Here is a 26482-nt window from a genome sequence, read left to right on the forward strand (position 1 = left end):
GCTTGAGTAAATGCTGCTAGACATGCTCTCATCAAGCTTTCGTAGATGCCAAGAGTCGGGCTCTCATCAAACTTTAGTAAATGCTAATCGACGTACTCTCACCGATCTTGAGTAAATGCAACAAGGCAGGCTCTCGCCGAGCTTCAGTAAATGCTAATAGGTGGGCTCGCATCAAGCTTTTGTAAATGCCAATCGGTGGGATCATCGACATTTAGTAAATGCTAATAGGTGGGTTTTCATCGAGCTTTAGTAAATGTGAGTAGATGGGCCCTCGAAGTGTAATAAATGCTCAGAGGTGAGATAATCGAGATTTAGTAAATGCTAATAGGCAGGCTCTCATTGAGGTGTAGTAAATGCTAATAGGTTAGATCATCGAGATTTAGTAAATGCTAATAAGCAGGCTCTCATTGAGGTTTAGTCAATGCTAATAAGCGGGCTCTCGTCGATCTTGAGTAAATGCTAATAGGTAGGCCCCTCATCGAGATTTAGTGAATGCGAATTGCTCGTCCCTCATCGAGATTTTGTAAATGCTTATGGCAAGCCCCTCATCAATATGTAGTAAAGTTTAATAGACAGGCACCTCATAAAGTTTAAATAAATGCTAAATGCTGGGCCCCTCACTGAGGTGTAGTAAAGGGCATTAGACGGACCCCTCATCACGCTTTTGTAAATGTGAACAGGTGGGTCCCTCATCACGATTTAGTGAAGATTAGATGGCAGGCTCCTCATCGCGATTTAGTGAAGATTAGATGACAGGCTCCTCATCGCGATTTAGTGAAGGTTAGATGACAGGATCGTCATCGAGATTTAGTAAATGCTAATAGGCAGGTTCTCATCGAGCTTAAGTAAATGTTAATAGGTGGACCCCTCATCAAGATGTAGTAATGGGTAATAGCCTGTCTCCTCATCGAGATTTCGTAAATGCTAATAGGTTGGCTACACTGTGCTTCCTGTGCACATTTCACTGATAAACTTACACTCAAGTGTACTCATGATCACTCTTGTTGGTGTACGATGTCCGTCAGCAAAAAAAAAATCCTCACCGATTCCTGGAGCAGTGGCCACTGCCCCGGCGTTCTGCACATCCCATGCAGTCTGGCTCTCTGGTGTGACCTGCCCTATCAGGACAACTGCTCTGTGGGGTCGGGACTTGCGTGTTCTAAAGAACGATGGCATTCTGGCAATGCATCCAATTCCCTGAAAAAGTTGGGAATTCTAAGGAGGTTCCAATCCTGTGACTCGTGACTGAAGACAGACGTCTTTCGCATTCTCCGATACTTTTCTCATGATGTGCAGGTCAAACAGCTGTAACAGAGAGCGACTGTTAAACGCAGCACGAGGTGTGAGCTTGAGGATGAACACATAAACGACCAATCACTGGTGACCCATTGGAGCTGTGATATCAAACCGCTATTTTGTTTTACAATGAGACAACAAATTCAATCTCTAACTGGAAGGGCACTCGGAAGAGCGCTTACCTCCCCAAGCTGATGAGTTTACGTTTTGTATCCCACTAATAGACCGGATCTGGATACATACCTGAACTAAAATTTAGTTGACTTGTTCTCGTCACCGAACCAATTCATCCGCCAAGTTTCGTCCGAATCTGTCGATAATTTTTTTGAGATATCGTGCTATATATTGCTTTAGCTCCATCACTCAATGGTGAAAAATCACTTTTAAAATTCTCGAATCCGGATTCAGGTCTTCACCAAAATCAATTCTATTCTTCCGTATTACATACCCAATCTCTCCACCAAATTTCGTCAAAATCCGTCCACAACTTTTTGAGACATTTTGTTCACAAACAAACAAACAAGAAATCATGCACAGCATACTTGCAAAATCCATAAAACAAATTTGACCACGAAAATAATTGCTGGTTGAATTCAGTGACCTGATCTGCAAATCCTCTTCAAATTTCAAGTCAATGGGATGAAAATTTAGGATTTTAGAAATCTCACCTCAGTTGTTGACCTTTGGCCAATGTTGACCTTTTGACCTCAAAAACAATAGGCTTCTTCCTCATGACAAACTCTACCATGTGGTGAAGTTTCGTGAAGATCGGTTTAAAATTGTGATCTGTAGGTGACAGACAGACAGAATAACAAAATCAAATAACTAATATACGTATTTGAAAAACCTTCGATTTTGCAAGTAACAAAGACATCATACAGAGCACCATCCTTGCAAAATCCATGAAAAAAAAAACAAAAAAATTGACCTCAAAAATAATTGGTTTTTGAATTCAATGACCAAATATGCAACTTCTCTTCAAATTTCAAGTCAATTGGATTAAAATTCAAAATTTTAGAAATCTGGCTGATGTTGACTTTTAGGCCATGTTGACCTCAAAAAGTAATTGGGGGTTGAATTCAGTAACCTGATGTGCAAATCCTCTTCAAATTTCAAGTCAATGTGATGAAAACTCAGGATTTTAGAAATTCCAACCAAGTTGTTGACCTTTTGACCTCAAACAATAGGCTTCTTGATTGTGACAAACTCCACCATGTCATGAAGCTTCGTGAAGATCGGTTTAAAATTGTGACCTGTAAGCAACAAACAGACAGACTGACTGTTTGTTACTTGCAAAAATCAAAGGTTTTTCGAGTATATTGGTTGGTCATGTGCGTTATTCTGTCTGTCTGACAGAGGTGAAAACGACCACCGAAGGTGGGCAGGGGAAAGAGTAAAAATCCACGTTGTTCTTTTGCAATTGTCATTGCCATTCATGGTACAGTTCAGTCTCCATTTTATGTTCGGCTATAATCTTGATGATCTACCCAGGTACCGGTTGACCCGAGTGGAGTTTGTGTTTAGACGAACGAGACTAAATCTTAGAGCGAGTTCATCCCACACTCATACTCCGATTTGGTGATTGTTTCGTAAATGATGTTTTCACTGGGCGGTGAATTAGTGGATGGACGTGCCTTAAGGCTGCACTTGTGACGCACATACGCCAATGAGATCCGCTGAAAGCGGTTACTCCCGTCACGCGAGTTACATCGCATGACAGTTTACAAGCTGTGTGCGTGTGTGTGTGTTTGGCACTCGGTGTTTGGTAAAACACACTCTTGCTGTGTGGGGGCGCCCAAACAGTCTTCTACATATTTCCACGTGCTGTGGTGCAGACATCGACACATTAATATTCAAACAAAATTAATGAGCCGTCGCCTAATCTCCACGTCTCACAGTCCCTGTGAGAACCTCATTTGCAGTAATATTGGGATCGCGTCACTTATTCTCGATCTTGTTTGTGAACGTTAGTCCTTCGACTGACATTTTCCTCATTAGAATTTAATCTCCTGGGGAGGGGATTAATCATGCAATTTAACTTGGGAATAACTTGGTGATATAATGGTTAGTGTGTCCGCTCTGAGTGTGGAAGGTCGGTTCCTCGAAACCCGGCCGAGTTTTATGGCAGAGCCTTTTTTGTCATAAAAATAAGTTATAAAAAAGGCAAATGTAATGTATACAGAGTGCGAATTAGGTGCACAAATGTAAATACAGTGTTTTTTTTTTAAGTTGCGGTAAAAATACAACTCTACTGTATAGCTATAGTTAAAAAAGATGAGGAAAGAATCACGATATAACTGTATATAGTTAAAAACTATGAGGAAAAATCACTATATAACTGGATAGTTGAAAAGGATGAGGTAAAAATCACGATATAAATGAATATAGTTATAAACGATGAGGTAAAATCACTATATAACTGCATAGTTGAAAAGGATGCGGTAAAATCACGATATAACTATATAGTTAAAAACTATGAGGTAAAATCACTATATAACTGCATCGTTGAAAAGGATGAGGTAAAATCACTATAAAACTGAATATAGCTATAAACTATGAGGTAAAATCACTATATAACTGGATAGTTGAAAAGGATGAGATAAAAATCACGATATAAATGAATATAGTTATAAACGATGAGGTAAAATCACTATATAACTGCATAGTTGAAAAGGATGAGGTAAAATCACTATAAAACTGAATATAGCTATAAACTATGAGGAAAATCACGATATAACTGCATAGTTGAAAAGGATGAGGTAAAAATCACGATATAAATGAATATAGTTATAAACGATGAGGTAAAATCACTATATAACTGCATAGTTGAAAAGGATGCGGTAAAATCACGATATAACTCTATAGTTAAAAACTATGAGGTAAAATCACTATATAACTGCATCGTTGAAAAGGATGAGGTAAAAATCACAATAAAACTGAATATAGCTATAAACTATGATGAAAAATCACGATATAACTGCATAGTTGAAAAGGATGCGGTAAAATCACGATATAAATGAATATAGTTATAAACGATGAGGTAAAATCACTATATAACTGCATAGTTGAAAAGGATGTGGTAAAATCACGATATAACTATATAGTTAAAAATATGAGGTAAAATCACGATATAACTGCATCGTTGAAAAGGATGAGGTAAAATCACTATAAAACTGAATATAGCTATAAACTATGAGGAAAAATCACGATATAACTGCATAGTTGAAAAGGATGAGGTAAAAATCACGATATAAATGAATATAGTTATAAACGATGAGGTAAAATCACTATATAACTGCATAGTTGAAAAGGATGCGGTAAAATCACGATATAACTATATAGTTAAAAACTATGAGGTAAAATCACTATATAACTGCATCGTTGAAAATGATGAGGTAAAATCACTATAAAACTGAATATAGCTATAAACTATGAGGAAAATCACGATATAACTGCATAGTTGAAAAGGATGCAGTAAAATCACGATATAAATGAATATAGTTATAAACGATGAGGTAAAATCACTATATAACTGCATAGTTGAAAAGGATGAGGTAAAATCACGATATAACTGTATATAGTTAAAAACTATGAGGAAAATCACTATATAACTGCATAGTTGAAAAGGATGAGGTAAAATCACGATATAAATGAATATAGTTATAAACGATGAGGTAAAATCACTATATAACTGCATAGTTGAAAAGGATGAGGTAAAATCACGATATAACTGTATATAGTTAAAAACTATGAGGAAAAATCACTATATAACTGCATAGTTGAAAAGGATGCGGTAAAACCACGATGTAACTGTATATAGTTACAAAGGATGCGGTAAAATCATGATATAACTGCATGTATAAAGTTACAAAGGATGCGGTAAAATCACGATGTAACTGCATATAGTTATAAAGGATGAGGTAAAAATCACGATGTAACTGTATATAGTTATAAAGGATGAGGTAAAATCACGATGTAACTGCATATAGTTATAAAGGATGAGGTAAAATCACAATATAACTGTGTACAGTTGTAAAGGATGAGGTAAAATCACAATATAACTGTGTATAGTTGTAAAGGATGAGGTAAAATCACGATGTAACTGTATGTAGTTATAAAGGATGAGGTAAAATCACGATGTAACTATATAGTTATAAAGGATGAGGTAAAATCACGATGTAACTGTATATAGTTATAAAGGATGAGGTAAAATCACGATGTAACTGTATATAGTTATAAAGGATGAGGTAAAATCATGATGTAACTGTATATAATTATAAAGGATGAGGTAAAATCACAATATAACTGTATATAGTGTCGTATCCATGCCGGTAAGGCCGAAGTCACATTTGCCACGGCGGCAGTGGGGTCTCCAAAATCTGCGGCCACGAGCAATTATACGGCGGCCGCAGTATTTCCACGGTCACACAATGTAGCAGTCACATATGTTTTTATTTTTCGGGTAGCCGCACGGCGTATTTAGAAATCGTGGAGACCGAAAACGTGGGGGTACCGTCAGGTCTTTGATTTGATGTCGCACGGTGACCTTAGGGCGTCGCTGCGGCGGCCATAGAATTTTCAAGGCAGACGCAAGGTGCCCGCAAGGGGACCGCAGGGGGGCCCTAAGGCGAACGTGTGGCCAGACGGACGGTAACGAGTGGGTATATATACCAGTTCTTTTTTTTACTGAATAAAAATATACCAGTATATATAACTGAATATACTATAACTATAATATACCGTGGTGCCCCCAGAATCTGAACGCTCCATTGTTTGAACAAATTGGAATCCGAACAATTTTTTTGAGAAAATTTTGCCCTAAAAACCTAATACATTTTTAAAAACCGAACACAACGTGGCGTTCATGTTTGTTCACATGTCTCCCCCACCTGTTCGAGCCGCATCTTCGCGCTTTGTTCATTCAGTTCGTCGGTGGAAGTTCTCGTGAAAGAATCTCTCGTGTGTCGATCAATACTTTAGGCCTCAGTCACATTTGCTCTACGACGAGGATACGGCGGTCGTACACCCTCTGAATTGACAGAAACGTGCGGTGGCCGCAGAGAAACTGAAGTGGCCTCAAGGTGGCCCTACGCAGTATGGCTATATTTTACAGGTCGTAAGGTCGCCGTGGAATTATAACGCAGAGTTATAACTTTTTTTCATTTCTACGTTCGCCGTAGAAATTCGACAAGCCGAAACAAAAGAACTGGTAAAAATAAAAATAAAAAAGAAATTAACCCATTAGTTACCGTCCGTCTGGCCACACGTTCGGCTTAGGGCCCCCCTGCGGTCGCCTTGCAGTTGCCTTAGGGGCACCTTGCGTCTGCCTTGAAAATTCTATGGCCGCCGCAGGAACGCCCTAAGGTCACCGTGCGACATCAAATCAAAGACTGTACGGCACCCCCACGTTTTCGGTCTCCACAATTTATAAATACCCCGTGCGTCTACCCGAAAAATAAAAACATATGTGACTGCTACATTGTGTGACCGTGGAAATACTGCGGCCGCTTTATAATTGCTAGTGCCCGTACATTTTGTAGACCCTCCGGCCGCCGAGCCAGATGTGACTTTGGCCTTACCTCGTGTTTTCACCTTCATTTGTGAGGTTTGTTTTTTTTTAATCATCTTGTGATTTAATTAATAACAAAAAAAGCAATCCGATCATGTGGTGTGACGGACTGTCGGGCAAGGATTGAATTCCACAGCAAAACCAGTTGTAATTTGGAATATCCATGATTACGTCAGCCCGATGTGTTTGATGAAAGTGATTGTGGTTCTGCGGGCATCATGTTTGATGAGCTGCCCTGGGGGCAGCGCTCTCGCAGAGTGCGCGAGCGATCGGAACCCAGGACGGAGCTCGAGCCTGTGTGGACCTTTGGATGTGGTAATTGTACCAGTTTACATACAATACACTGCCACCGAAGGTCATTTACTCATCTTATTTTACCTTAAACATGGGGAATTTCAGTTTAAAGTGTCTTGAAAGTGGGTTTTCTTTGGGTCCACGAACGGATTAATTCACTCCATTATTTCTTATTGGGAAAATATTTTTGGAATCCGAACTTTTTGCAATCCGAACAGCCTCCTGGAACGAATTAAATTGGGATTCTGGGGGCACCACTGTTTCGACAAACACCTATACTCCGATCTCTAGCGGTAGTGCACAGTGGACGCACGGTCGACGTAGACTGCCACGGAGGCCGTACGTCGGTGCACGGCGGGCGTAGGGGAACCGTGTGTCGACCCTGCATTGCCCGCAGGTAGTCACACAGACCGCAAGGCCACCGTATGGTGACCATGGAAATAGTGCGGCCGCCATAATTTTTTGGGGGTTGGGAAAATTCATTTTTCATTGAGAAGAGCTTACGGCAGCCACACGAATGACGCAAGCCCACCGTACGCCCTACGTACGGTCGACGTGGAACACATCGACGTCATAGCTTGGCTTGTCAAATTGCTACGGCGAACGTAGAAATGAAAAAAAGTTATAACTCCGCGCTATAATTTCACGGCGCCCCTATGGCCTGTAAAATATAGGCAAACAGCGTACGGCCTCCCTGAGGCCACCTCAGTTTCTCTGCGGCCGCAACACGTTTCTGTCAATTCAGAGGGCGTATGGCCGCCGTATCCTCGCCGTAGAGCAAATGTGACCTCGGCCTTAACATTGACCTAGACGAATAACCAAAGAGTTCTCCCTTGAAGGTGATTAGCTGAGTTCTAAGGAGATTATGGCGCACGTGGGACGGAGGGCGGCAAAAGGCATGGACCAGATGTGCTCACCCTGACAGAGGACAGGTTTACACTCGAATGCGCTACAAACAGACAGGCACAAGCAATCTTAATAAATGAGGGTTTAATGATATAAATCAGATATTTATAATGAACATAAATCAAAACGGAATAATAATGAAATGTGATGTGAGCTAAACCTAATTTTGAGGTGCCTCCACACAGACAAGTCAAGTTCAATATGTCAGTAAATTAATTTTCGTACAAAATCTTGGTAGATTAGCAAAACTATACATTTTCGAAAACGTTATGACATGGGGAATCTAAAAATACATGTTTACATTTGCGGACATACCTGCATGGCCGCCATTTTTGGATTTTCAAAATGGCGGCCATGCAGGTATGTCCGCAAATGTAAACATGTATTTTTAGATTCCCCATGTCATAACGTTTTTGAAAATGTTTCGGTTTGCTAATCCACCAACACTGAACGAAAAAAAACAGTGAACCTGACTACAAGGGGACAGAATAAATAAAAGAATAATCCCTCCTTTTATCCTGGCCCTTACCTGTGTGCCCATAGATCGTCTTTCAGAACTTGACGATCGAACCGTGTCGCCCTGTGTGGGAAGCTCACAAAATGGCACCCAGCCACTCTCTCGGCGGGAATCATGCGGGACGTAATTTGGGCAGTGATATTCAACACCAGAAATCAGAAACCGCTGCGCAGCTTATTTTTACGATCACACGTTCCGACGCCACTCCTGTGCAAAATGGCACCGCCTTCTTCCCCAATGGCACAACACGAGGCTTCGAGGCGCGGTCTCACTTGACCCAGCCAAACAGTCAATGGCTAGCATCTTGCTCCATCACACGAGCAAATTCGCCTCAACACAAACACAAGAATCATGCAGCCTTCTTCACCATGTCAAGGGAAAGCCAGAAAAACAAGAGGTCCGTCTCCATGTGCGTACCTCACAAAACCTCTTTTCATGCTCCCATTTCTGTTCCAACTGCCAATGCTGACTCAATCCTCCTCTCTTTCCTCTGACATCACCCCATCCATCATCCACCCCACGGGTGTGGTCTCGCTCGTTGTCATTCCTGGAGGCAGGGTTTCCACCTGCCTGGAAATGTCCGGCTCGGTTGTTGTTCTTCGGACGTGATTCCTTTTTCTTGCCAGTCTTGAAATGCAAAAACGTAGGAAAAGGTCATGGGGGCAATCACGTACTGGGAGAAATTAGCTTTCGACCCTACCTAATTTAACACAGCACCACCCCCCGTGTGGTGCCACGTAAAACTTAAGCTCAGTTTCCCTACTTAAGTTACATCAACATGTCTCCTCCATGTCCACAGACCATGTTACTTGGTACAATCCTACCATTACTATGAAGTTCCTCCATCTACCCCACAAACATAACAATAGTTAAAAAAGGACGAGGTAAAATCAATATGTAACTATTGTTGAAGAGATGAGATAAAATCATGATGCAGCTGTATACAGTTAAAAAGATGAGGTACAAACACTATGTAGCAGTATATAGTTGAAATTTCATCCGAATGCGTCCACAACTTTTTGAGATATCTGGCTCACATACAGACAGCCAGACAGACAAACAAACAAAGAAAGACATGGGTAACTAGAATGGCACTTGGTAGAGCGCAGACCACCGCAACACAATCCCTGATCCACTTGAACATATCGGGCCCATTACATTTTTGAGATATCTTGCTATAGATAATTTTTGGCCCTCTCTCTCAATGGTGAAGAATCACTTGAAAAAATTATAGTGGCTAGATCCAGATCTTCACGAAAATCTAATCAGTTCATCCTTGTGACACACCCAACGTGTCCACCAAATTTCATTTGAATCCGTCCACAACTTTTTGAGATATCCTGCACACAAAGATAGACAGACAGACAGACAAAGAAACAAGAAAAAGACCTAGTGCAGAGCACGGTACTTGCAAAATCCACTGCCCTCTCCAAAGGTTGCCATGGATACATAAAATTGTCCATTTCCTTAAGATTAAAATTGACAATAATAATAATAATAATAATAATAATAATCAAAGCTCAGGTCAATCGGATGAAAATTGATTATTTTTCAGATTGAAATTAATGATTTTAGAAGCTTGACCTAGAGTTGACCTTTGACCTTTTGATCTCAAAAATAGCCGGCTTCCCAATTCAGTGACAAAATATGCAAATCCTGTTCAAATTTCAAGTCAACGTGATGAAAAATGACGATTTTAGAAATATGACCTCGAGATGACCTTTGACCTCCAAATCAATAACGTTCTCAGTTGAGACTACCCCTACAGTTTGTTAAAGTTTCATGGCGATTGGTTTAGAATTGTGACCTGCAGGCGATTGACAAACAAACAGACAGAGTAACAAAATCGACTGACCAATTTACTTGAAACATCTGTGATCTTGCAAGTAACAAACAAACAGACCGGGTTGAAAACAACGTCCTTCCACCTTCGGTGGCGGAGGTACAAAACATAACCTCCATCCACCAATGTAATAAAAGGAAGGAACTAACAAACAAGCAAACAAGAAAGATGTCATGCATAGCACGATACTTGCAGAATCCAAATGAACAATCGTTGCCATGGAAACAGCAATTTGGTAATTTCGAAAATTTGACCTATCAACCGTTTTGCAAGATGGAATTTTGTGCAAAACAAATTTTGTTGATGTATTTTCTAAATGCAGTCTAATAGTTGTTATACATGTTTCAGATGGCCTTGACCTTGACCTTTGACCTAATTTTGACAAAATCTGTCACATATACTACACATACATACAATAAGCAAGTTTCAATTGGATATCTTAAAAAATTACTGAGGTATGCTGATAAATTCACCAAAGGCCCATTTCATTATGATGGGATGAAACTGTTATGTTAAAAAAGCTAAATCGATTGTTATGGTTCTGGTTTCTTGATGAAACAGGTCTATGACCCAATATCCAAATTATGTTCAAATTTTAAGTTAATCGGATGAAAATTGATGATTTTGTGTGACCTTGACCTTTGAACTTATGACGTCAAACAATTGGCTTCAGTGACCCAATACAGGATACAAACCCGATTCAAATTTTAAATCAATCAGATGAAAATGCATAATTTTATACAACCTTGACCTTTGAGCATTTTTTTTTTGTATACCTTGTCGAGGCTCGTACAAGAGCTAACACACAACGCACATCAAGGGGAACAGAGACATTTGGAGATCTGTGGAAGGGGGAGGGATTTGATGGGGAACATAGGGAATAGAAGATGGACATTACAGGGACTTTCAGGAAGGAAAGCAGGGAATTTGAAGGAGGTGGGCTTGGGTGGATTAACGGGGGTAGAAAAGATCGAGGATTTGGATGGGGGATGATAAGAGGTGGTGGTGAACAGCTGTTTTGAAGGCCTGGAGGGAAGAGTGGGAATGAATAGAGTGAGGGAGTTTATTCCAAAGGCAGGGAAAAAGAGGAATGAAAGAGTGAAGGTGAGCAGTGATTCGTGATTTTGGTAGTTTTACCAGAAGGGGGTTGTTGGCGGACCTTGAGCGCCCTGCGGAAATGTGGTGGGGACAAATCGCAGAGAGAGCAGAGGGGGGGGCGAGGCTGGAGAGGAGACGGTAGAAGAAAGAAAGACCACCGACTAACCTGCGGTGATTGAGTGAGAGGCCCAAAGACTCAGCCTCATTGCGGGAGATTCCGATGATCCGAAATGCCTTGGTTTCTACAGCGTGAAGCCGAGAAAGGTAGGAGGCAGGAGCACCAGCCCAGAGGGGAGAGCAGTACTCCATCAGGCTGCAGACAAAAGCTTTGTAAGTGGTCAGGAGCTCAGGTGGGCCGAGGAAGGACCTTGCACAACGGAGGATTCCCAGTCGGCGACTGGCTTTGGAGGCGAGGTTTGAAATGTGACTTTCCCAGGAAAGGTCATGGCAGATAGTGGGACCCAGAAGCTTGAAAGAAAGGACTTCTTTCAGAGGATTGTTGAGAAAATGGATAGGGGGGGGTTCTAAATGGTCCTATCAGAGAGACATAGTGAGAGTGTGAGATTTGTCCGGATTGAAAGACATGTTCTTCGTGTTGGACCAGTTTGTGATTTTATCCAGATCAGCAGTGAGCGAAGAAGCTGCTGCTTGCCGGTCTGAGGGATGACCGGTGGTACGGCAGAGGGTGGAGTCATCAGCAAAGAGATATAGAGGATTTTCCAGAGAGTTGGAGAGATCATTGATGAAAACCAGAAAAAGAACAGGGCCCAGAACGCTACCTTGAGGAACTCCAGCCTGGACAGGAAGGGGGGGGGGTGATGAAAGAACTCCATTTAGGGCCACACCTTGACTGCGACAGGAGAGAAAGTCTGCGAGCCATGAGTGGAGATGGCCTTGGATACCATAAGAAGAGAGTTTGGTGAGTAGGGCAGGGTGCCAGATTGTGTCAAAAGCACGTGATATATCCAGGGATACGGCTCGGATTTCCTGTCTGGCATTGAGGGCTTCCATCCATTGTTGGGAGAGCAGAAGCAGCATATCCAGGGTAGAGTGACCTGGTCTGAAACCAAATTGATGATTGGAAATCAAGCCATTGGAGAAGAGGAAGGATTTGATGTCTGAAGCGATGATGGATTCCATAACCTTGCTGATGATTGGGAGAAGGCCGATTGGTCTGAGTTGCAGGGATCTGTTTTTGCACCTTTTTGTGCAGGGCAGTTATGTTTGCTGATTTCCAAGCAGATGGCAGATGGCCTTGAGAAAATGAAAGGGTGAATAGAACAGAGAGAGGGTGAGCAAGAGCAGAAGAGCAGGCTTTGAGGACACGTATTTGACATCAAAATCAAGATGGTGAACCAATTCAGTGACCCAATATGAAATTTCTGTTCAACCGAACAGAGTACACACCCCTTGGGTGGGTGGAGATTGCGCATTACTTGCTGAAAAAAGTAGAATCTGTATATTGCAAGGAGAGTGTAGATGTTTGGTGGTGTGGGTCTACAGGTGTATAATGGTCTTAAGGGTGTAAATGTCTTCAGGAGTCTAAGGGGTCTTAAAAGGTCTTAAATGATCTAAAGGCATCTAAAATGTCGAAATAGGTCGAAAAGATATGAAGGGTCTAAAGGTCGAAAGGGTATTTTTCAACATGAGTTACAGGTATTAAGGTTCTCAGGGGTCTATTGGGTCGAAAGTGTCCAAACAGGATCCAATGCGTCTACGGGTCAAGCGGTCCAATAGGTGTAATTGCCTTCAGTAGTATAAGCCCTAAAGGGTATAAAGAGTCTTTAAAGGTCTTTAGGGATGTAAAAGGTACGCTCCAATAGTCTGTAATTACTACATGGAATGAAGGTCCATTGATAAGTATAATGTAATAATCGGATAATAAGGGAAGGTCCTCCCTTCAGGTCAATCTTTCGCAACTGCCACTGGTAGCCTGCAACCCAGTGCTACCAGCCACATGATCGGGTTGGCGGCGGCTAAACAGACAACCCTCACTGACTTTGCGAGTGGGGAGGATGACTGTGACACCCTGCCAGGACTAAAAACAACAACTGACAAAGGGCGGATGAGTTCCCTTCAGGAGCCAATGGCCATCCAGTAAGGAGATGGCATCTCCTAAAAAAACACCCATCCAGATTGGACCAGTTTGTGGCAACTCAGGTAGCTGAGAACTCAGGTAGGTAATGAAACCCTTGATATGAGGCGGATGAGCTCGTATTAGCCAACGACAACCATCAAAAGGTAGATGGGAGACGATTTACACAACAGCAACCACAAAACCACACCAGTAGGGGAAAAGGGTGGGTACATATTGTTACGGTGCCGGTGCGTCAGCCGCGAGCCGACCGCTCTGACGGAGCCGCAAGTCGAGTCGGCCTGACCGATTTCCCAGAATATAGATCACCGCCCGGATAACTCCGAGGCCGACGGGTCCTTGTGCAAGAACCGAAATACGCCAATGGGCAGACCACGTGGGGTAGGGTCGATTGCCAATGTTCAATTTAAATAAATACCCACGTGATCCAACTACCGGGGTATTCCACCCTCGACGGAACTCGTACGGAACAAGCCACTAAAGCGAGCCTGTCCCGTGCGCGATTCCGAGCGGCTTAATCGCCGAGAACCGTCGGTCCGAAAGTCCCTCTTTTACGGCAAACCAACGGCTTTTGAACTACCAACACGAAATGCTCAGTCAATGAAAGAATCAACGCGACGAGCTGAAAACATTTAACAATTGGGGTATTTATTAATAATAATGGGGAACTAGGGAAGCACGTAAGAGCAGAACTATACCGACTATACGAAATACAATGCAATCATTTACAGCACACAAAGCACTTAACAGTTTCCAACTTATAAGACGGGCCCATGGACACACACACACACACACACACACACACACACACACACACACACACACACACACACACACACACACACACACACACACACACACACACACACACACACACACACACACACACACACACACACACACACACACACACACACACACACAAGAAATGGTGGCTGATGCCTGTAATAACGCACTCCAGCTCGGAGGGACAGATGAGCTGAAACCCAGAACCTATCTCGAACCTCTCCACCTCGTGTGGTCTTCAAGTTGTTGGGACCGGGCTCCAGCGAGAGTGAGCTAGATCCAATCGCCGTGAGCTGCGATCCTTCCCGTCGATGCGTTGCTATCTCGAAGAACCACCTCCAAGATGAGGCCGAAGAGTCGCACCAAGCAGGGAACCAAGCGGAGAACAAAGAGCTCCACGAACCCAGAAGAGCCAGCCGAGCAACCAGCTCAACTCTCATCCGATGAACAAAGCCTCTCTCAACACGAACCAAGAACTCCGAGCCGAAAAAGCGAACTGAGCCAAGCAGAACCCGAAGGTCTGCTGAAAAGCCAAGCCGAAGCAAAAAGCTTACTAAAAGCCAAGCCATAGCAGAAAGCCTTCAAAAAGCCTCCTCCCTAACCCAAGCCAAGCAGATCCCGAAGGCCTACTGAACAACCACCCGAACCAACTGAGGATCTCGTCCTTTTCTCCTCCGCCCTTCCCCCGCTCCCGGCGTGACTCATCTCCCCGTGCCCGCACAACCGCGGGTGGGAGGGAGTTGTTTACACCCCGTGATTCAGGACAGGAGGTACCACCACGTGATACCACCACACTTCACAGCACTCTCAGTACCAGAGTAGAGTTCAGACATCAGATTGATCAGTTTTGGTGGCACCCCACGAAGACCAAGAATCCTTCAGAGGACATCCCGATTCACTGAATCGAACGCTTTACAGAGATCAACATAGGCTGCAAGCAGCCCCTGCCGAAACTCTCGTCAGCGTTCGGTGAGGACACGAAGTGCAAGGATACGGTCAATCATTGACCTCTTTGGTGTAAAGCCTGACTGCTCTGGACGCTGGTGCTCAAGCAGATAGTGGCGAACCCTATCAAGAATTATCCGAGCAAAGACCTTGCCCGGCACTGAGAGCAGTGTTACCCCTCGGTAGTTGTTGCAGTCTTGGCGATCACCCTTCCCTTTCCAGAGAGGGACAACAAGGCCCCTCTTCCAGTCAGTTGGGATGATGCCTGTGTTCCAGGCAGAGCACAAAACTGCATGCAACGACACGAGTGCAGCATTTCCACCAGCCTTGAGAAGTTCAGCATGGATGCCACAGATCCCTGGAGCTTTGCCCTGTTTCAACTGGTTCACCGCAGCCCGTGTTTCCACAAGCGAAGGTGGACCACAGTTGATTTGAGGGTCAGCAACAGGGATTGTAACACCATTGACGTCCAACTCGACAGCTGGGGGATCAGCCTGGTACAACCGCTCAAAGTAATCGGCCCAGCGGGCCTTCACTTCAGACTCCTCTGTCAAGAGCCTACCACTCTCTGCTCGAACTGCAGTGCTCCGAGGGATGGGCTTGGATGAACGTAATGCGCGAATTCCCCTGAAAGCGGGACGAGAATCACCTGTCCACAGGTGATGCTCTACCCCCTCACAGATTCCTCGCACATAGGCCTCCTTGTCCACCCTCAGTGCACGTACAGTTTTACGCCTCAGCTCCCTGAACAGCTCAGCTCTGCCATTCAGCCTGGCCCTGCGACTCTGGTCAATGGTATCCAGTGTCCCTCGAGAGACAAAATTCTTCTTTGCCTGCGGTGAGTTCCAAGACATCCACCGGCAACATCAAGGACGGTGGTCTTGAAAGCGCTCCACAACTCTTCAGGACCCCCCAAAGCACCCAGACCCCCCAAGTGTCCACTCAGCCTGTTCGCAAACTCCTCAGCTACTCTCTCATCCCTGAGCTTGGCAACATCCAGCCTAGGCTGGGATGGTACCATTCTCCAGGATTTAAGGTGCAGCTTTAGAGTTGCTACAACAAGCCTGTGGTCAGTATTGAGGAACTGAGCACTCCGGTAGACCCTGCAGTTCTGGATCATCCTCCAACGACCGTCAATGAGGACATGGTCAATCTCCTTTGCCACACCGCCAGCATAGGAATACCAAGTCCAGCGATGAGCTTGTGGGCGCTGAAACCATGAACCAGCCACCCTAAGTCCATGATTTCTTGCAAAGTCAAGGAACTTAGTGCTATTCTGGTTCATAGTTCCTGACCCATGGGGACCAACACACACCTCATAACCATCCCTATCAGTTCCAGTCGATGCATTGAAATCCCCCAAGACTAGAAGTGTATCTCGTCTGGGGCACTGATCAACCACAGACTCGAGTGTGGCGTAGAATGCATCCTTCCCGGTGAGATCACTCGCCTCAGTCGGAGCATAAACAGAGATCAGGGAAATGACACCTAAGGAGTGGCGAATCCTTAATCTCATAATACGTTCGTTGACCGGTGTTACCTCAATTATCATTGGGGTCAGCTTATTGGACACAGCTACAGCAACTCCTTGGGTATGGTAACCATCAGAGCGACCAGACCAATAGTAGGTGTAACCACCCACCATTATCTCGCCGCAATCCGGTCTCCGAACCTCAGAGAGAGCTGCAATCTCGATGTCCAAACGCTTGAGCTCAGATGATAACAGAGACAGGTGATCATCCTCTCTTAGGGATAGGACATTCCAGGCACCCACCCGAAGGGACCGCCTCAGGTTAACCCAAGGAGACCGCCGTCTGGTGGACGAAACCTCAGCACCACTCCGACACACTCTCCCGCAATCTGACCCAGGGATGTTACCCCATGGTGTCCCTCCGATCAAAGATTGGGGGTCCCGAAGGCTTTGCCCCAATCCCGTCATCCGGTGAGCTGCCCTGCGAAGGGAAGCTGCACAGGAGGTACTCCCACGGAGTGGGTTTTCAGATTTTTTTTGCGTTTTTCCGTTTTGCGGAATGAAGGGTTTTACGGTGGCTGGAGTGCAAATCCTGCCACCAACCTCCTAATTAGAAGTAACCCAACTGCAGGAGGACATCCGCAGACACAGTTGGGCACTAGATATGGATGGCCGTTGGCTCACAAGGAGCTCCTCCGCCCTTTGACAGGTTTTGTTTTTAATCCTGCTGGGTGTCCATATCCAAACACCCCCCTCACCACAAAACCTGGTGGGGGAGACGGTTTAGTCGCCGACAACCCGACCATGGAACAGGTTAGTACAGGTTTACATGGTACCTGTAGCAGGTCACAGATCGAACCTGACCTGACTTAGACTGTTCACCTGACTGTTCACCAGACAAGGCCAAATCGAGGCGTTTGGGCTCCGGCAGGCGGATCGACAAACGTGTCGAGGACCTTCTCATGAAAGTCGATCGCCCACTCAACGTGCAGGCAGCCTCTAGTCATTTCGCCTGCCTCCTTTACGAAGCAGATCGCAGACAGACACAGCCGTCCCATACACAGCAGATCACGACTCCCACCAGTTGTTTCTCAGTTCCACCTTTTCTCTCTCGGCCGATGGCAGACGCGACCCTCAGGTTCAGTTTTCTCTCCCAGCTGATTCACCACTGCCTTTCCTTTTCTCGCCCGCCTCGAAGCCCCTGCTCACCGAGCAGATCGCGACACGACACTCCTCGTTTTTCTGTTGCCTTCCCTGCCTTTCTTTCGGCTCGTTCCTCACGAAAACAGACACAGCCGTCGCGTGTACAGCCGATCGGCGCCACCTCGGCGCTCAGTTTCACCACCTTTTCTTTTTGGGGTGCGCCCCTTTACAAAGCCGACAAACTCCTCCCTTCAGTTTCACTTCCTTCTCTCGGCCACTCCCCCTCTCAGCACCCTGGGCAGAGTCTATTGTCCGGAGAGAGGAAGGAAGAAGAAGAGTCTCTCGTTCCACCACCAATGTACCAACGATGAACAGTCTCTTACACCTCCCGACACACATGTAGAGTCCATTTACTGAACAACCTGGCTAAACATACATTTAATGGGGGATCTGGGCTAATCCTATATATATATATATATATATATATATATATATATATATATATATATATATATATATATATAGTAACACACTAAGGGCCATTTCCACAACAATATATATATATATATATATATATATATATATATATATATATATATATATATATATATATAGTCAATCATGAAAATTAGTGATTTACGACCTTAATCTTTGACCTAATGACCAAAAAAAACCCAATAGACTTCCAGCCTCTCATCACCCCTACCAGCTGGTTAAGTTTTGTGAAGATCAGAGTAAAAATGTGACCTGTATGTGATTGACACACAGATAGACAAATAAACATAAGATGGATGTCGTGCAGACCACAATACTTGCAAAATCCCTCTCACAAATTTGACCTTAAAAATAATTGATGGTGGAATTCAATTACTAAATATGCAAATCCTCTTCAAATTTCAAATCAATCGGATGGAAACTGAGGATGTTAGAAATTTGACCAAAAGTGTTGACCTTTGGACGAAATTGAGCTTTTCACCTTAAAATGAATAGGCTTATTCCTTATGACCAACTCTACTATTTGGTGAAATTTCGTGAAGATTGTTTTAAAATTGTGATCTGTAGGCGATTGACAAGTTGACATATAGTAAACCCTCAAATATTGCATGTTTTTATATCACGGGTTTTGACCAATCGTGGGCACCCTATTGTGTTCCGATTTCATTGTCCCAGGATTTCATTTGTAGCAATCACGGTTTTTGAGCTGAGATGAGTCATCGTTTATGTCCCGTGCATGGACGATTATCTCCCATTCCGAGCCTTGTGTGGTTTCTCATGCACAATTTTTAATGAGCCCAAACGTAAAGCGATGGACAAAGTCAGTTGTGCCAAAAGGCAGAGAAAAGTTACGACTTTGGGTGAAAAAGATGGAGTTGGTAGATTGGGTGGCTCGAGGTGAAAATGCCAAATCTGTGGTCCGCCATTACAGGATCAATGATTGCAGGTAGAACTTTCCTCATTGTACTCTTCCTCATTACCAAACCTTCATTTTCCAACTCCCTATTTGAAACTTATTCCCCAATCCTAAACCATGATCTTTTCTACCGTCGTTAACTACTCTCCCACCCCCTTCCCAAATTCTTTCTCCTTCCAATTTTCCGTCCTTGGAGTTTCCTTCTGTATGCATCTTGTCCACTCCATGCATCCTCTGTGTCTAACTTGTACACACCATGCATGTGTGTTTTGCATCCTGTTTGTGTCTGTTATGTCCTGATCCATTCAGTATTCAAGTTCTTCCATGAACTTTGACGATGTATACAAAAAAGGACTGTCTGGAAAAACTCTCCCACGGACTTTCTTAACAATCCTCTTAAGGAAGGTCAGTCACAAACTTCTGGGTCTCACTTTCAGCCATGATCTTTCAACCGCTGACTGGACAACCTCCATCGTCCTTCCTTGGCACACCTGAACTCCGATACACCAATAAGGCCTTCATCCATAGCTTGATGGAGTGTGACTCTCCCCTCTGGTCTGGCTCCCCTGCCTCACATGTTGCTCCGCTGGATTCCATGGAAACCAAGGCTTACAATATGATTGGAATGTCCCACGACGAAGCTGAGGTGATGGGCCCATCGCTTTCACTTTAGACAGGTTGGTGGTCTCTCTTTCTTCTCCCACCTCCTTTCTGGTCTTGCACCCTGTGCTCTTTCGATGCTTTGTCCCCCTCAGGTTTTTTGAGGGTACACGTAGTCTACCATTAACACCCATTTGGTGAAACTCAAAATTCAGAATCACTGCTCCACTCATTTGCTCCTTTCCCTACCCACCTGTGGAATGAACTGCCACATTCTCTTCAAACTCATTCTTCCCTCCAGGTCTTCGAGACAGCTGTTCACAATCATCTCATATCTCACGAACTCTTCCACGAGATTTTACCTTGTACAAAAATGGTTTAACACCAGGAATGTTTGTGGCCATTTCGAGCAGAGAGACTTGAGTGAAGCATTTTAAGAATATCTGAGTTTTAGGAGCAATCTATTGTGTTACTAAGTAAGAGGTAGTCAGTGAATGTGAATAATTCTTTCATGAATGCAAATGTGAACAGGATTCAATGCCAAACTGGGCCTGTTGGTTGCATGACCGTAGTGAGGCCGCGCAGATGCACTTTCAACTTGAATTCCTGGATTCGAATCGAATCGCGATTGGAATGCAAGACCTGCCTTGAGACGGTCCAATAAATTCTCCAAATTGTGTTTTATTTTATGAAGTTTGTGTCTCAGGTGGAGAGGTTAACCACAATACGCGAACATGAATACATCTTCATGGGTTTGAAGACGTTGCGGTGTTCGCTTTATATAGTGAGAGGCAAACAGGACACACGGCCTTCAATCATGTTTGTTCGCTCCCTGGGGACCCCGGTTATAGCCAGAACATAAAAAAGGCATAAAAGTTGCAAAACAAATGGCAGAACATAAAATATACGGTTCCTCGCACGTTACCCAACCGCATCGTACACCTGCACACTGCATGATATGTCGTGATGAGGATTGAATCGACGTACCTTTAGCGAGTCGGAAGGAACACACATTTTGAGGGTATGAATGGACGCACCTCTCAGGAGGGAAAACTGGAAAGAGTAGGGATTGGGGTGGGGTGAGGGGGGTTAACAAGGGAAGAAAAGATCATGGTTTTGGATTGGGGACGATCCGGTCCGGCAGCTAAAGGGGGTATGTCGCATTTGGATTCTCATGTGTGCACTGTTTGTAAATGTCTCTACAGCTGTGGAGAAACACTGGGAGGGGTCTGAAACAGCAAAAGGGCTTAAGTTGGGTAGCTTTTCATGGTTGTTTTATGCAGCTTTCTTCGGCGAGAAGAGCATGGGAGGAGTCGATTTATATATATCATATACTCGGGGTGGGGGTGGGGTTGGGGGTGAGCCTGTCGAAATTACAGGTGCACAAAACTCAACACAACACAGAGGATTACAATAAATACAAAGTTATGGGATACTTCCGATGAATTATTTTCAATTAATAATATGGTCCAAGAAATGAGACCTTCCCTGGGGAGGATTAGTGGTGAAGGGAGCAATTTGAGAAGGGAGCAAAACATTGCATATTGGTGTGAGAGCATTGTAACTTCAGCATCCCCCACTCCCTAACAGGAGGGTAAAGGCAACCTGAGCACCCAAACCGTCCCCCACACCCCCAACAACAGGAAGGTAAAGCGATCTTTATCATTGCACCCCCCCCCACCTCCCCAACAGGAGGGTAAGACAACTTGTAGAAGTCCCCACCCCCCAACAGAAGGTTAAGGCAATCTTCAGCATTCCCCAGCTCCCCAACAGGAGGGTGAGGCAATCTGTAGAATTCCCCACTCCCTAACAGGAGGGTGAGGAAATCTGTAGAATTCCCCACTCCCCAACAGAAGGTTTAGGCAATCTTTAGAATCCCCCTCCCCAACAGTAGGGTAAGGGAATCTTCAGCAATCAGACATCGCGCGCACGCACATACACGCACACGCACACACAGATACTTTGAGGCCTGATCGGTCTCCGTTACACCTCTTGATGCCCACCCATGTGTAGAGATAGCAGCCAACAATGGCAACTTACACGTGCACAGTTACAGACTCAGGGTTCAAGGTTCGCCACGAAGGGGACTTCTTAGACTCCTCTCGGCCCTGAGGCCACCAGCCGTGGATAACTCCGCAGGACGCCAGTCAACCACAAACGCCGATTGATACCGCCAAACTTGGCAGGGTTCCAGCTACTAAGCGTGTCACCTTTCTCATGGAATGGAAATATCAAGGGGGGTTCACACCCTCGATACATACTTGTCTTGGATTTTTTTATAATCAGGTGCACCCGAGCGGAGCTGCCAAGTACGAATCGACTCACATTGTGGAGGCAATCAGTGGGGCAGAACGTCTCAGGCGAACACAAAGTGCGGACAATGCCAAATCAATGAAGAAAAAGCAACTTGCACCCATGTGCAGAGATAGATTTAGAGGAACAAACACCAAGGGTATATTTACAAGGACAAGGAAAAGCATGTGGTTCATTTAAAACAGAGCTTCATTTGCAGGCATTTGTATAGCAAGGACAAAAAATAATTTGTGTGGGGTGTGCAGCAAAAGACATACAATGTGGGCGAAAAGTAAAAACGACAAAAGAGCAGAGTTTCTATCTCTCTTAGACAATCTTACTTTGAGTTTAACGAAACAGGGCCCATCAGGTCATGCAATAGAAGGATGAGATAGCAAGGAGTGATGAGAATCATTCAAGGGTTTGGTGGCCTTTTTCTTACCCGCACAAGCTGAGGAGCACACACTGCCCTGTCGTGATGGGAAAGGGTAATGGGTCGAAACCGAACTGGCCTCCTCTGAATACTGCGCTTTTTAAACAGGATCGGTTGAACCTGACTGGACTGAACTGTTCACCAAGCTCACTCCAGCGCTTCTCTCTGCCCTGTGCCACCGTCCTCCTCAATCCAGGAAATGCCCAGATAGCGAAGGCTCCCTGAAGCAGCTCTCTCTCATTCTGTTTCGCTCAGTTCCTCGGTCAAAAAGCCTTCACTGCACTCGATGCTCCAAAAAGCCCACACAAAGCCTACACACCTACGAGCTGATTGAACACATTCACACCTCTTTTACAGCCCTCCAAGAGGGGGACAGGGCCCGAGCCCCCACCCTCTTCGGACATGACTGGCAGGAGCAAAGGTCAAAGCCCCACCTCTTTCTTGGACAAACCACATTTCAAAGTTGGCCTCTAAAGCCAGTAACTGACTGGGCTTCCTGCATCATACGAAGTCCTTTCTTGGCACACCTGAACTCCAATCCACCTAAAAGGCCTTCATTCACTTGATGGAGTACTGCTCTCCCCTCTCAGCTGGCTCCCCTATGTCACACTTTGCTCAGCTTGATGCAATGAAAACCAAGGCCTTCAATATTATTGGAATGTTCTGTGATGAAGCTGAGTCGATGGGCTTATATTACCATTACAGAGAGGTTGGTGGCTGCTCTGTTTTCTACCTCCTTATTTCTGGTCCTGCACCCTCTGTTCTTTCCATGATTTGTCCCCCCCGCCCCCTGGTTTTTGCATGCCCACGCAGTCCACCATAAATTCCCTTTTGGTGAAACTTCCCAAATCCAGAATCAGTCCCCACCTCCACTTATTTGCTTCTCTTCGTCCTCGCCTGTGGAACAAACTTCCAAATTCTTTTCAATCTCATTCTTCCCTCCAAGTCTTCAAGAGACCACCATCTCAGATCTTCTCCCATGCAAAACCATGATCTTTTCTACACTCGTGAACCTTTGACCTGCCCACTCCCAACCCACCTCCTTTCATATTTCCAGTTTTTCCTTCATGAGTGTTTCGATCTGTATCCATCTTATCCACCCGATACATCCTCCCCTACCCCTCATTTCTCCCCACACGCATTATTTGGCCAAGTCTTCCTCTATTTTTGTCCTGCAACCCTGATGTTTGTTTGTGTTCGTTGTCTCAGTCTCAGTCTCAGTCTCAGTCTCAGTCTCAGTCTCAGTCTCAGTCTCTCTCTCTCTCTCTCTCTCTCTCTCTCTCTGTTGCTTTTGTTCGAATTTCTTCAGTCTTCTAGCTCCTCCACGAGCTTTGACCTTGAATACAAAAAAACCCCAAAAAACATGATCTAATCAGAAGGATGGGTGACAATTAAGGGGCCGCTCTGTACGTGTAGCTTCTGTCATGCTGCTGACATTCCCACATCCTCCCCAGAATCCAGTCGATACAAGCGCTACAAAGTATGGGGGCCAGTACACACCCCTAACGAACTCCAGTAACAACTGGAAATAAGTCAGAGATGGTACCACCACATCTCACAGCACTCTCAGTGCTAGAGTATAGTTCAGACATCAGATTTATCCGTTTTTGTGGCACCCTACGAATACCAAGGATCCTCCAGAGGGAATCCCATTTCACAGAATCGAACACTTTGCAGAAATCAACATAGGCTGCAAGCAGCTCCTGCCAAAACTCTCGTCTGCATTCGGTGAGGATACGGTCAATCGTTGACCTCTTCAGTCTAAAGCCTGGATGCTCTGGGCGCTGGTGCTCAAGCAGATGGCGGTGAACCCAATCAACAATGATCTGAGCAAAGACCTTGCCCAGCACTGAGAGCAGCCTCACCCCATGGAAATTGTTGCGGACCTGGTGATCACCCTTCCTTTTCCAGAGAGGGACAACAACGCCCCTCTTCCAGTCAGATGGAATGATGCCTGTGTTAAAGGCAGAGCACAGAACTGCATGCAAAGACTTGAGTACAGCATTTCCACCAGCTACAAGAAGTGTAAAATGGTTTGCATTAGCAGGAGCAATTGTCTGGGTGGCAGACGTTTGGTTTTTCTGTGCGGATTATGTAGTTTTACCATGTGAGACATAATCCACGGCAATGGTCACCGGAACAGTCAGGAGGTGCATCTGATGTATAAACGATGAATGTGATCATCATTGGTTAGATATTTATCGGTATGCCCTCCTGATGAGGGCAAATAAGTGTGAAATCTGGATTGGTGGCTTCGTTTGATGGTTAACTGATGATGACAATACCATCTTTGTCTGTTTGACAAAGGTCCTGGGCTGAGGTCTCTGTGTTGGAGGCGACACTTTGGTGTGGGCTGCGTCCCATGGGGATCGACAGAGTGCCACGCACACGCACACGCACACACACACGAAGTAAATAGACTTCTGTTAAATTTGTTCACCTTCAATGTGGATATCCCCTTAAATTTGTTAAATAGACACCTTAAATCTGTTCATTACATCTGTATAACACAGTATTACTGAGTGATTTGTACTAATATTCGACTATTTCTTTGCAGAAACGAGTTCCTGGGTCTTGTATGACAATAAACTATGCCTTGAACCCAGGGAGCACATGAACTTTCCGATTTTCAAAGAGGACGAATTGTTGGCACAGAACTTTGGCATTCCGCTTTCTATGGTCAATCGGGTGATTGTGCAATTCACCAGCGAAGGCAAGGAATCCACAGCTTCCCATTTTGGTTGATCTGGGCCCTCAGAAAGATGTCTTCGAGCTGTCAAGCGGTCCATTGAGAAAATTCCCCGTTGCAAGGCAGCAGATGTTGCAGAGGAGGTCCAAGTTAGCTCAAGAACTGCAGTGTGGTGCCTTCATCAACTGGATTACTATGGGAGAGCAACTAGGAGAAAACCTCTTCTTAGACCAGCCAACATTCAAAGGAGAAAGAAGTGGGCAGACAAGATGGCCAACAGACCCTTGGAGTTTTGGCAAAATGTAATAATCTCAGATGAGTCCCAATTTACTCAATTTTCTGATAGCGGACGCGTATGGGTCTGGAGACTTCCCAGTCAAGAGTTTCCTTTGAACTGATTGCAGCCAACTGTCAAACATGGTGGTTTTTCAGTGATGGTGTGGGGAGCAATCTGGAGCGCTGGTTGATCAGAGCTTGTGGAGTGTGTTGGCAACATCAACTCTACAATATACATTTCTATCCTTGAGGATGGACGTCTCCACGTCTTCTCCACGGGTCAGATGGTCAAAAACAACACTTTGTTCATGGAAGATGGAGCTTCATGCCACACTCCAAAAAACACCAAAGAATGGAAGGACAGAAATTGGATCAAGCGACTTCCATGGCCAATTCAGTCCACTGACATGAATCCCATTGAACAACTCTGGGCCATATTGGATCGAGCTGTGCGGAAAAAGTCCAGGAAACCAACATCACGAGCAACATTGATAAACCTTTTGTGGGAAGCCTGGGCAGAAAACCTACAAGAAAATTTCGGAACTTGTTCGTTCTCTGCCTGACAGAGTAAAAGCATTGAAATCTGGCAAGTTCTCAAAATACTCCTGATTGTATTAAAATGGATCAAATGTATTTCAAATGTTCTAGAAATAAATTATTTTAAAATCATGGTGTCTATTTACTTCTGTCATGGCTGTGTATATTTTCACACATATATTACATTTACAATACTTCCTAATGCAAAAATATCTTGGATAGACAGGGGTGGCCAAAAATTCTGAAAACATTGGTGAATATACATTATAAATGGTTTATTG

The 26482-nt window shown here is 44.5% G+C and overlaps 1 long non-coding RNA gene across 1 annotated transcript in view; it reads right to left on the minus strand.

The window, feature by feature from the left end:
* LOC147031193 (uncharacterized) overlaps window positions 1–26482 on the minus strand; it is an 88660-nt gene that overhangs the window by 44469 nt on the left and 17709 nt on the right. The window contains exons 2-4 of the long non-coding RNA XR_015056722.1: window positions 9000–9209; window positions 1965–2082; window positions 1044–1305 (exon numbers count right to left, since the gene is read on the minus strand). This is a non-coding gene — a long non-coding RNA (uncharacterized LOC147031193). The remainder of the gene's footprint in view (window positions 1–1043; window positions 1306–1964; window positions 2083–8999; window positions 9210–26482) is intronic.

This window comes from Eptatretus burgeri, chromosome 3 (genome assembly GCF_056783735.1).
Source record: "Eptatretus burgeri isolate ZD-2024b chromosome 3, Ebu_testis_v1, whole genome shotgun sequence".
NCBI classification, from domain to species: domain Eukaryota; kingdom Metazoa; phylum Chordata; class Myxini; order Myxiniformes; family Myxinidae; genus Eptatretus; species Eptatretus burgeri.